Source organism: Salvelinus alpinus, chromosome 1, assembly GCF_045679555.1.
Source record: "Salvelinus alpinus chromosome 1, SLU_Salpinus.1, whole genome shotgun sequence".
Classification (NCBI taxonomy): Eukaryota; Metazoa; Chordata; class Actinopteri; order Salmoniformes; family Salmonidae; genus Salvelinus; species Salvelinus alpinus.
The window spans coordinates 118,444,311-118,457,369 of NC_092086.1; the positions used below are offsets into that span (position 1 = coordinate 118,444,311).

At 41.8% G+C, this 13,059-nt stretch overlaps 1 protein-coding gene across 1 annotated transcript in view; it reads left to right on the forward strand.

Annotated features, from left to right (window-relative positions):
• Positions 1-363: 363 nt before the first annotated feature.
• LOC139539699 (lysophosphatidic acid receptor 1) overlaps positions 364-13,059 on the forward strand; it is a 118,954-nt gene continuing 106,258 nt past the window's right edge. Inside the window, exon 1 of the mRNA XM_071342886.1 lies at positions 364-665. The gene's annotated coding sequence lies outside the window, so the exon portion shown is untranslated. The remainder of the gene's footprint in view (positions 666-13,059) is intronic.

The window sequence follows — 13,059 nt, forward strand, 5'->3', positions numbered from 1 at the left end:
CGCCCCTACCTTTTTTTTAAGGCATCTGTGACCAACAGATGCATATCTGTATTCCCAGTCATGTGAAATCCATAGATTAGGGCCTAATTAATTCATTTAAATTGACACATTTCTATATATGAACTCTAACTCAGTAAAATCTTTGAAATTGTTGCATGTTGTATTTGTATTTTAGTTCAGTGTTATTAAAGTAGAAAACATAGGAATCTAATTGGTAAAGAATAATTGTGTTCTGTCTCTCTAGCTCACTCTCTCGCTCTCTTTACAAGTCTCTGAAAAATGTGTTTTCAATTACGCACTCAAGAAAAAAATCGTGTGTGTAGTGTGTGTGACGTCATGTGCAGACAGTGGTCCCGTTCTGTCGAGTGGCACACAGGGCTCTGTGAGGCACGAGAGAAGGAGGCACGAAAAGAAGAGAGAGAGACGGAGCCCTCGGGAACTATTCAATCAGAAATAAACAAAAACACACTTCTCTTCTCATGGACTGTAAAATTAAAAGATTACTTATCATTTGCTTGGATTGGAAGAATCAACACATGCGATTCTGACGGACGATCTGAATAACGGAATTCACTTTTTTTGGGGGGATTTTGGTAGGCACTCCGAAATAATATATTTTTGAGGTTCAAGCAACATTTTCGAAATATCGCTGAGAAGGAACAACTGTAAGTATATTTTAGATTTCTGATTAACTTAAATGTAATAGGTATGTTACGCGCAGGACTGGAGACTGTATGCGGCTGAATCAGGATAAGTTGTTGCGCCAACGCGACTGAGCAGCGGTGCCTCATAAAACCGTTAACTTTGCCATTGGTTTAATTAATTCATCTTAGTTTTTCCACTAGAAAACATAATGACAGAGCATTACATAAGATAAAACTTGGGCTTTGGAAAATGGGAATATATTTTAGCTACAGTATGTGTTGCATTGCAACATCGATCGTTTTTGGGCAGTTTTTCCCCCTTTTTCTTCGATGACATTCCGCCTCTCTCTCTCTCTCCGATCTCTCTGTTCTCTCTCTCTCTTTCTGTTCTCACTTTCTCTGTATCCATATTGTCTTAAATCCCATTATTCAGAATAAAACATCTAGATGATGTGTTCATCCAGGCTCTCTGCTGTCCTGTAGTTTTATACAGATTATCGGAGTCCTTTGCTTAAACATTGGCCGGCACATATCGATAGTCATCAAATATTCGTCCTGTGTTTTGGCATGACCCCCAAGGTATATTATGCCTTGGTATACTCTACTCTACCTCCCCACTGGCTACAAACTGGTTGAATAAACGTTGTTTCAATGTAATTTGTCAACATGGAATATTCATGAAAAAATACATTGGATTTGATAATTGAGGGTCAAATTTCAACCACAAGATTATGTTATCATGGTAACCAAATGTTAACATAGACAAACCTTGTATAAATTATGTTGAATTTGTACCTTATAAAACAATGTTAGATCTTCAATGTTATATCCACTATACAAAAATGGATCTGCTTACAGCTACCCGTTGGTCTCCCATTCAGGGTTTTTAACCAAGCCAAGCCCTGATTATGTATAATAGTTGTCGCCGACTATAACGATGTGCTATGGTGAGACTGATTGTTGAGAGATCTCCTCATACAAAACTAAATAGAATTACGTGTGCTATTGATGTTGTTCGAAAGGGTATGTTTAACAGAGCAAATTAAATGTGACTATTCTTTATTTTTCATATATATTTAAAGATGCTTTTTAGGCCTATAGCGTTTACAAAGTCATCAACAGCTGTTGTTTAAATCTTTCCCAGAATTCAACTGTGAAATAGACAATACAATAGGCCTATGGTTTCAAGCTCTGGTTGATTACAAATGTCATGATATTTAGTGATATTGAATTGTGTTCGGTTGTCAACACAACCGGATATCAACATTTAAAGGAGATGTATCTTCTGATTGGATAGTTCCATCTGACCCTCTGACTTAGTCAAAAAAATTTATATTAGAATCTGCTTCCTATTTCTCAACAAAGCCTTCTTCACTCATGCTCCCAAACATACCCTCGTAAAGCTGACTATCCTACCGATCCTTGACTTCGGCGATGTCATTTACAAAATAGCCTCCAACACTCTACTCAACAAATTGGATGCAGTCTATCACAGTGTCATATTCATCTCCAGACCCACTGGCTCCAGGTCATCTATAAGTCTTTGCTAGGTAAAGCTCCGTCTTATCTCAGCTCACTGGTCACCATAGCAACACCCAATGGTGGCACGCGCTCCAGCAGGTACAATATATTTCACTGGTCATCCCCAAAGCCAACACCTTCTTTGGCTGCCTTTCCTTCCAGTTCTCTGCTGCCAATGACTGGAACGAATTGCAAAAATCACTGTTGGAGACTTATATCTCCCTCTCTAACTTTAAACGTCAGCTGTCAGAACAGCTTAAAACCTCTCTAGGGTACGTGAGACGGTAGCGTCTCACCTCGTCAACAGCCAGTGAAACTGCAGGGCGCAAAATTCAAAACAACAGAAATCACATAATTAAAATTCCTCAAACATACAAGTATTTCACACCATTTTAAAGATACACTTGATGTAAATCCAGCCACAGTGTCCGATTTCAAAAAGGCTTTACGACGAAAGCAAACCAAACGATTATGTTAGGTGAGTGCCTATTAACAGAATAACACAGGCATTTTTTCAGCCAAAGAGAGGATTCACAAAAAACAGAAATATAGATAAAATGAATCACTAACCTTTGATGATCTTCATCAGATGACACTCATAGGACTTCATGTTACACAATACATGTATGTTTTGTTCGGTAAAGTTCATATTTATTTCCATAAATCTGAGTTTACATTGGCGCGTAACGTTCACAAGTTCCAAAACATCCTTTGATTTTGCAGAGAGCCACATCAATTTACAGGAATAATAATAATAATCATTGCTATAAGATACAACTGTTATGAATGGAATTTTAGATGCACTTCTCCTTAATGCAACCGCTGTGTCAGATTTCAAAAAAGCTTTACGGAAAAAACCAAACCATGCAATAATCTCAGTCGGCACTCAGAGCCCAATCAAGACACAAATATATCCGCCATATTGTGCAGTCAACAGAAATCAGAAATAACATTATAAACATTCACTTACCTTTGATGATCTTCATCAGAATGCACTCCCAGGAATCCCAGTTCCACAATAAATGTTTGTTTTGTTCGGTAATGTCCATCATTTATGTCCAAATTCCTCCTTGTTGTTCTAGCGTTCAGTACACTTTCCAAACTCACGACGCGCGGGCAGGTCCAGCGGAAAGTACGGACGAAAAGTTAAAAAAGTTATATTACAGTCCGTAAAAACATGACAAACAAAGTATTGAATCAATCTTCAGGATGTTTTTCACATAAATCTTCAATAATGTTCCAACCGGAGAATTCCATTGTCTTCAGAAGTGCGATGGAACAGAGCTCGCTCTCACATGAACGCGCATGGTCAGCGCATGTTCAGGTCATGGTAGACCTTACTCAATCCACTCTCATTCGGCCCCACTTCACAATAGAAGCATCAGACAAGTTTCTTAAGACTGTTGACATCTAGTGGAAGCCTTGGGAAGTGCAACATTACTAATATCCCACTGTATCTTCAATAGGAGCTGAGTTGAAAATCGACCAACCTCAGATTTCCCACTTCCTGGTTGGATTTTTTCTCAGGTTTTCGCCTGCCATATGAGTTATGTTATACTCACAGACATCATTCAAACAGTTTTAGAAACTTCAGAGTGGTTTCTATCTAAATCTACTAATAATATGCATACTCTACCTTTTATGGCTTTGTAGCAGGCCGTTTACTCTGGGCATGCTTTTCATCCGGACGTGAAAATACTGCCTCCTACCCCAAATAAGTTAACGATCGCTGCAGCTGTACACAGCCCATCCAACCAACTACCTTTCTCATCCCCATATTTGTTTTAGTTTTTCTGCTCTTTTGCACACCAGTATTTCTACTTGCACATCCTCATCTGCACATCGATCACGCCAGTGTAAATTGCTAAATTGTAATTACTTCGCTACTATAGCCTATTTATTGCCTTACCTCCTTACTTAATTTGCACACACTGTATGCAGATTGTTCTATTGTGTTATTGACTTTGCGTTTGTTTTTCCCATGTGCAACTGTGTGTTGTTGTTATTGTCGCACTGCTTTGCTTTATCTTGGCCAGGTCGCAGTTGTAAATGAGAACTTGTTCACCCTATACCCCAGCCCTATACCTTAGCCCTATACCCCAGCCCTATACCTTCGCCCTATACCCCATCCCAGCCCTATTTCCCAGCCCTATACCCCAGCCCTATACCTTAGCCCTATACCCCAGCCCTATATCCCAGCCCTTTACCCCAGCCCTATACCTTAGCCCTATACCCCAGGCCTATACCCCAGCCCTATATCCCAGCCCTATAGCTTAGCCCTATAACCCAGCCCTATACCCCAGCCCTATACCTTAGCCCTATACCCCAGCCCTATACCCCAGCCCTATACCTTAGCCCTATACCCCAGCCCTATACCTTCGCCCTATACCCCATCCCAGCCCTATTTCCCAGCCCTATACCCCAGCCCTATACCTTAGCCCTATACCCCAGGCCTATACCCCAGCCCCAGCCCTATATCCCAGCCCTATAGCTTAGCCCTATAACCCAGCCCTATATCCCAGCCCTTTACCCAAGCCCTAAACCCCAACCCTATACCTTAGCCCTATATCCCAGCCCTATATCCCAGCCCTATATCCCAGCCCTATACCCCAGCCCTAAACCCCAGCCCTATACCCCAGTCCTATATCCCAGCCCTATACCCCAGCCCTATACCCCAGGCCCAGGCCTATACCTTAGCCCTATAACCCAGCCCTATACCCCAGCCCTTTACCCCAGCCATATACCTTAGCCCTATACCCCAGCCCTATACCCGAGCCCTTTACCCCAGGCCTTTACCTTAGCCCTATAACCCAGCCCTATACCCCAGCCCTTTACCTTAGCCCATTAGCACAGCCCTATAAATCAGCCCTATACCACAGCCCTTTAGCACAGCCCTATACCCCAGCCCCGGCGCTAAATCCCAGCCCTATACATCAGGCCCAGCCCTATACATTAGCCCTATAACCAGCCCTGTACCCCAGCCCCAGCCATAAAACCCTTTACCTTAGCCCTATACCCCAGCCCTTTACCCCAGGCCCAGCTCTATATCCCAACCCTATATCCCAGCCCTATACCCCAGCTCCAGCTCTATGTCCCAGTCCTATACCTTAGCCCTATACCCCCGCCCTATACCCCAGGACCTATACCTTAGCCCTATAAACCAGCCCTATACCCCAGGCCCTATACCTTAGCCCTATAAACCAGCCCTATACCCCAGCCATATACCTTAGCCATATAACCCAGCCCTATACCTTAGCCCTATACACCAACCCTATAGTCTGCCATATACCCATCCGCAGCCCCCGCCCTTCACCCCAGCCCTAAACCCTATCCCTATCCCCAGCCCCAGCCCTGTACCCAATAACCCTACCCCCAGCCCTATACCCCAGCCTCAGAGCCAGCCCTATACCCCAGCCTCAGCCCTGTACCCTATCCCCAGCCCTATACCCCAGACCTAAACCCTATCCCTATCCCCAGCCCCAGCCCTGTACCCAATGACCCTATCCCCAGCCCTATACCCCAGCCTCAGAGCCAGCCCTATACCCCAGCCTCAGCCCTGTACCCCAGCCTCAGATCTACACCCCCATCTCAGCCCTATATCCAAGCCCCAGCCCTTCCTGCTCACACCCAGGACTGGCTTGATGTTCTATTAGACTTTTTTTCCACGTGTAAAACCCATCACACTGTAGGAGTGGTGTCTGGTGGTGTCTTAAATACCCCCCATAGCCAGCCAGCCCATATACAGACCTGGGAACAGTTATATTTCAATCTATGGCAGACCCAATAACAACTCAGCCATAGCTGTAAATTGGACAGTGCAGTTAGATGAATTAAAACTTCTTCGGGATCGCTGTTCCTTCCACAGGACGGTTGAGCTAACGTAGGCTAATTATCATGAGGTTGTAAGTAACGTTTCAAGAACGTTTCCCAGGACATAGACATATCTGATATTGGCAGAAAGACTAAATTATTGTTAATCTAACTGCACTGTCCAATTTACAGTAGCTATTACTGTGAAAGTATATCATGCTATTGTTAGAGGAGAGTGCACAGTTATGAACTTGAAAAGTTATTAATAAACTAATGAGTCACATACAACATAGCTGAATCCAATATGTATAGGAAGTGTAAATGACTTTAACCATTAATTATTGACCATTATTGATTCATATTAAAAGTCTCAACAAGGCAGCTATTCTTAACCACAAGTTTCTTTTTTAAGTGTACATTTCTAATGAATCTTGTGATGCTAATGACTCTGTTGTTGTCCAGGGTAACCAGGACCTCCTGTGTCAGTGCCAGGGATGATGATACACAGATCAGCATAATTAAATAGGCCTACTTTATTATCTTCAGAGAATGTGCTTTTTTTCTAGTTCCATTTGAGTCGATGTAGACAAAGTGTGGGATCTCCGTGGAGGGGGGGGATGTGGAATGACGATCAAAGATCAGCAATAAGCTTTTGCAGTAGATAGATGGGCCGGGATCAATGATTCTTTACTCGGCAACATGTTCATTGTATATCTGAAAATCGAAATGGTGAATACCAGTGGAGGCTGCTGGGGGATAGAATGGATCGTAATAACGGCCGGAACGGAGCCAATGGAATGGCATCGAACACCCGGAAACCATGGAAACCATGTGTTTGATGTATTTGATACCATTCCACTGATGCCGCTCCAGTCGTTACCACGAGCCCGTCCTCCCCAATTAAGGTGTCACCAACCTCCTGTGGTGAATACAAAGAAATTGTTAAAGTCCTGACCCACATACGCAGAAAAGTTCAATAAATTGGATCACATATTAAGCTAAGCTAGGCTATGCTATGCTAGTCAGCGTTTCTGATGAGAATGATCCCGGATCCGTAATGGGTAGTCCAGAAAGGTTAAATACATTTTAGTTACTTTAGTCATAGTATCCAGTCAGAGAGTATAAAACATAGTATGCTAATACATTTTTGGGGTGAATCAGTGTGAAGAATTAAAGAAAAGAGAAGTGTTGTATATATGGGTCCTCAGATGTTCTCTAGCCTGAAACCCCAGAGACCAATTTTGTGCTAACATTCCACTCCTTGTACCAAACAATTTGGCATGACAAGAAGTGACAGACTGATGCTTACTACCCAGGCTAGCTCTTCTCATTCGATATGCCGTTTGTCTTCTGACAGCAGCACATGTTGGGTTAGAGTTAGATGGATGGGAGCTGCTGACCAGATGCACTGTGGGTACAAAACAAAGCCTCACCCAGAGATGATCCTTATTATCTTAAGACGCCCTCAGAGCCTCAGAGCTCTCGGTGCCGACACCAGAAGACCAGGGCCTGGGCCCTGCAATGTGTTAAAGAGATCTATAGAGGAGAGAAAGGGGGGTGGGGGAGAGAGGGAGAGAGAAAGACTGAGAGAGGGAGAATAGAGAGCGAGAAGTCTCCCTTGTTAAAAGGTCTTCTCACCACAATGCGACATCCTGTATAAATAAAGGTTAAATAAAAAAAACGGAGAGATTGCGAGAGAGAGAGAGAGAATCTTCCCACTGAGAGAGCCTGGCCGTCCCCCATGTGTGTCTGTTATTGATCTGCCAGAGGTTCTGAGCCTGCATTCCTCCCTCCTCTCCCCCAGAGCTCTGAGTAGTAAGGTTCAAGGCAGCTGTGGAGAGAGAAAGAGTGAAACAAGGAGAGAGGGAAGGGGGAGAGAAGAGGGGGAGAGTAAAAGAGGAACCAGAGTGCCACATGGAAGCAGTTTTCATCCCTTCAGCAGTATTAACTACACATAACTAGCTAACTATAGGAAGGAGAGGGAGGAACTAGGGTAACAAACGCTCACTGTTCTGTTCTCAGACTTTAATGATGGGAACCAACCGGTCTTATCTGCACAAAGGACCAGAACTTGTGAGGTATAATCACTGCCGGTGCTAACTGTTTACGTTTGTTTTATTTTTGTGGAGGTCCACTACACATTACGGATTTTCTGGAAACCTGATTTGCCGTGGCTAAAGGTAAAAATTTCTGTGCAAGAACCATTTTTCCATAGCTGCTGCACACTCTGCTGCTCATATTTGGTATTTGGTATTCCTGGGGTCCACACAAAACATGAAACATGACATAATACAGAACATTAATAGACAAGAACAGCTCAAGGACAGAACTATAAATGAAAAAAAGGCACACGTCGCCTACATATCAATACATCCACACAAACTATCAAGCATTTTGCTACACTACAAACATTTCACTACACTCGCACATAACATCTGCTAACCATGTGTATGTGACCAATAACATTTGATTTGATTTGAAATAGAGGAGAGGCATTGTGCCGTGAGGTGATGCTGTTCAGTTGAGCAATATGAGATGGAACGGAGTTGTGTGCAATAATGGCTCTATATAATACTGTACGCTTTCTTGAATTTGTTCTGGATTTGGGGACTGTGAGTTGACCCCTGGTGGCATGTCTGGTGGGGTAAGTGTGTGTGTCAGAGCTGGGTTTAAGTTGACTATGCTAACAATTTGAGATTTATCACATTAATGTTGCTTATAAAAAGAAAAAGTGATGCAGTCAGTCTCTCCTCAACTCTTAGCCAAGAGAGACTGGCATGTATAGTATTCATATCAGCCCTCTGATTACAATGAAGAGCAAAACGTGCCGCTCTGTTCTGGGCCAGCTGCAGCTTAACTAGGTATTTCCTTGCAGCACTGGACCACACAACTGGACAATAATCAAGATAAGACAAAACTAGAGCCTGCAGAACTTGCTTTTTGGAGTGTGGGGTCAAAAAAGCAGGGCATCTCTTTATTACAGACAAACCTCTCCCCATCTTTACAATCATTGAATCTGTATGTTTTGACCATGACAGTTTACAATCTAAGGTTGCGCCAAGTAATTTAGTCGCCTCAACTTGTTTAACAGCCACACCATTCATTACCAGATTCAGTTGGGGTCTAGAACATAGGGATTGATTTGTACCAAATACAATGCCCTTAGTTTTAGAGATGTTCAGGACCAGTTTATTACTGGCCACCCATTCCAAAACAAACTGCAACTCTTTGTTAAGGGTGTCAGTGACTTCATTAGCTGTGGTTGCTGATGCGTATTTGGTTGAATCATCAGCATACATGGACACACATGGTTTGTTTAATTCCAGTGGCAGGTCATTGGTAAAAAAAAATTTAACAGTAGAGGGCCTAGAGAGCTGCCCTGCGGTACACCACACTTTAAATGTTTGACATTAGAGACGCTTCCATTAAAGAAAACCCTTTGAGATATATTAGATAGATAGCTCTGAATCCACGATATGGCAGAGGTTGAAAAGCTATACGTTTTTTCAACAACAGGTTATGGTCAATAATATAAAAGGCTGCACTGAAATCTAACAGTACAGATCTCACAATCTTCTAATTATCAATTTATTTCAACCAATCATCAGTCATTTGTGTCAGGGCAGTACATGTTCAGTGCCCTTCTCTATAAGCATGCTGAAAGTCTGTTCGTTTTAATTTGTTAAATAAAGGTTTAATTTGTTTACAGAGAAATAGCATTGTATTTGATCAAACACAATTTTACCTAAGAGCTGGCAGCAAGCTGATAGGTCTGCTGTTAGAACCAGTAAAGACCACTTTACCACTCTTGGGTAGCAGAATGACTTTGGCTTCCCTCCAGGCCTGAGGATAAAGACTTTCCTCTAGGCTCAGATTAAAGATATAAAAAAATCTATATATATATTTCACCTTTATTTAACCAGGTAGGCTAGTTGAGAACACCATCTCATTTACAACCGCGACCTGGCCAAGATAAAGCATAACAATTCGACACATACAACAACACAGAGTTACACATGGAATAAACAAAACATACAGTCAATAATACAATAGAACAAAAGAAAACAAAAAGTCTATATACAGTGAGTGCAAATGAGGGAAGTTAAGGCAATAAATAGGCCATGGTGGCGAAGTAATTACAATATAGCAATTAAACACTGGAATGGTAGATGTGCAGAAGATGAATGTGCAAGTAGAGATACTGGGATACAAATGAGCAAGATAAATAAATAAATACAGTATGGGGATGAGGTAGGTCGATAGATGGACTGTTTACAGACAGACAGGAGTGGCTATAGAGTCAGCTACCATCCTCACTAGCTTTCCATATAAGTTGTCAATGCCAGGAGGTTTGTCATTATTGATCGACAACAATAACTTTTCCACCTCTCCCACACTAACTTTACAAAATTCCAACTTGCAATAATTTTCTTTCAATATTTGTATTTTTATGCACGAATATGAAGGCTCACTATTCGTTGTTGGCATTTCCTACCTAAGTTTGGCCACTTTTCCAATTAAGTAATTATTAAAATAATTGGCAACATTAAATAGTTTTGTGATGAATAAGCCATCTGATTCGATGAAAGATAGAGTTGAATTTGTCTTTCTGCCCATAATTATATTGAATGAATTCCGAAGTTTTTTTTCTAAATTTTTCTTAATATCATTGATCTTGGCTTGATAATACAGTTTCTTCTTCTTTGTGTTGAGTTTAGTCACATCATTTCATAAAGTCAGCCAGTCAGATGTGTAGCCAGACTTATTAGCCACTCCTTATGCCACATCTCTTTTAACCATACAGTTTTTTGAATTCCTCATCAATCCATGGAGCCATAACAGTCAGTTTAGTTCTAACAGTCAATTTCTTAACAAGTGCATGTTTATCAATAATTATAAGAAGCATTTTCATAAATTCATCAAGTGCAGCGTCTGGATGCTCCTCATTAATCACATCAGACCAACAAATATGTTTAACATCATCCACATAAGAGTCACAGCAGAATCTTTAGTATGATCTCTTATACACTATTTTAGGCCTAGCTGTTGGAACTTTGTCTTTCCTGGATATAGCCACTATATTATGATCACTGCATCCAATAGGTACGGATACAGCTTCAGAACAAAGTTCTACCGTATTAGTGACACTGTGATCAATACATGTTGATGATCTTGTTCCTGTAGTGTTTGTAAACACCCTGGTAGGTTGATTAATAACCTGAACCAGATTACAGGCCCTGGTAACAGTGAGACGCTTCCTCTTGAGCGGACAGCTTGAGGAAAACCAGTCAATATGAAGGTCCCCAAGAATGTTGACCTCTCTGTTTACATCAATATCAAGCATTTCACACATATTATTTAGATACTGACTGTTAGCACTTGGTGGCCTATAGCAACACCCCAAAAGAAAAGGCTTTAGATGTGCCAAGTGAACCTGCAAACACAACACTTCAATAACGTTTGACATAAGATCCTCTAAGCATTACAGGGATATGGCTCTGAATATATACAGCAACACCTCCCCCATAAGCCTTCCTGTCTCTTCTATAGATGTTATATCCTTGTATTGCTACTGATGTATCATCATGTTAATGATCTAAGTGAGTCTCAGAAATGGATAATATATGAATGTTATCTGGTGTCAGCAAGTTATTGATGTCATGAACCTTATTTTTAAGGTTACATATAAAAGTTAAATAAAGGATAAATAAAATAAAAATAAAATATTAATATGGGTAATTTTCAGCCCTTTCATGGGTAGCTTACTAGAGATAGACATAATATGTAAAAGAGCAAAGAAAGCAAGAGAAAAGAATATGTACATTCAGCAGTCCATTAATCAGTTGGTGTGTGTGTGTGTGCTGCGGGGTTGAAGCTAGAAGCCCATAGGCTTGGCTATCTCATTCCTTGCAGGCTTCTGGGAGGGAGGGTGGACAATGAGCCTGTCATAGCGGTTGTAAGCAATGTCCCCATGCGCTCTGGCAGCTTTCATGGCTGAGATCAGTTCTTTCCTGTTCTGGCTCACAGCTTCAGGATAGTCCTCGTTGAGGAAGATATACGTTCCTCTCAAGTTCTTGGCTCTTTCCAGAACAGCTACCTTGTCCTTGAACCTCAGGAACTTGACCACTATCGGCCTGGGGCTGTCACCTGGGCCGGTGATGGATTTCCAGTCCTGTAAGCGCACTCCACCTCAATCTTCCTGTGGTCCATTTTCAATTTCTCAGAGATCATTTCAGTTCTAGCAACGTTTACACCTTTACTCCACGCAGTTCCAGACAGGGCAGGTCACAGGGAAGACTGAAAACAACAAACAGCAGGGTTCTTAGACAGCCATAAACGCGGGATAATCCGTGGTCCCAAACACAATTGTTAACTGCGTTCCGGGCTGCGTTTAAGCCCTCAAGAAACCCTACTAGCTTGATAGGCAGCTAGCTTTCAGCTAGGCTAACTGCTACGCCAAATAACTCCTCAGACCCGGCCTTGGTCGGCCCGGATCCCTGAACAGAGACTAGCAGTCCCAGCAACTGATGCCAACTGCGTCGTGGGATCCAAACTAAAAAAGTTAGCTCGCTACTAAGAAACCTTCCCATACACTTTTAAAAACAACAAACTTTCCAAAACAAATTAACACATTTGTCTGGTGTGCCGAGACACTTCATAGTGGGGAATGAAAAAGCGATTGAAAAAGTTAATTCACCACGTGAGTATGACAACAAATTACTCCAAAGAGAAGCCATGTGAATATACAAATAAATGATGTATCTCCACACGGTTTAAAGGAATAATTTGAGTTGATTTGAGTTTATTTTTATTTTTACAGGGACAGTGCACATTAATCAACGTTTCAGTAAAAGTGCCGGTTTTAGCCAGCCGGCTAATTTTCAACCGCAGTCCCTGGGCAGGTTATTTGATTTCCCCTCCTTCCTATAAGCCACATGTAGACCGTTATACAGTATAAGAACACTGTCCATATCAGATTTTGCGTTTGTGAATTTGCCCCACATGTTTATGAACGTCCTTTGTGGTGGGCTAACTCATGAATTGATGTGATGTAATTAGATGAATGGACACCTGGGTCAAATTA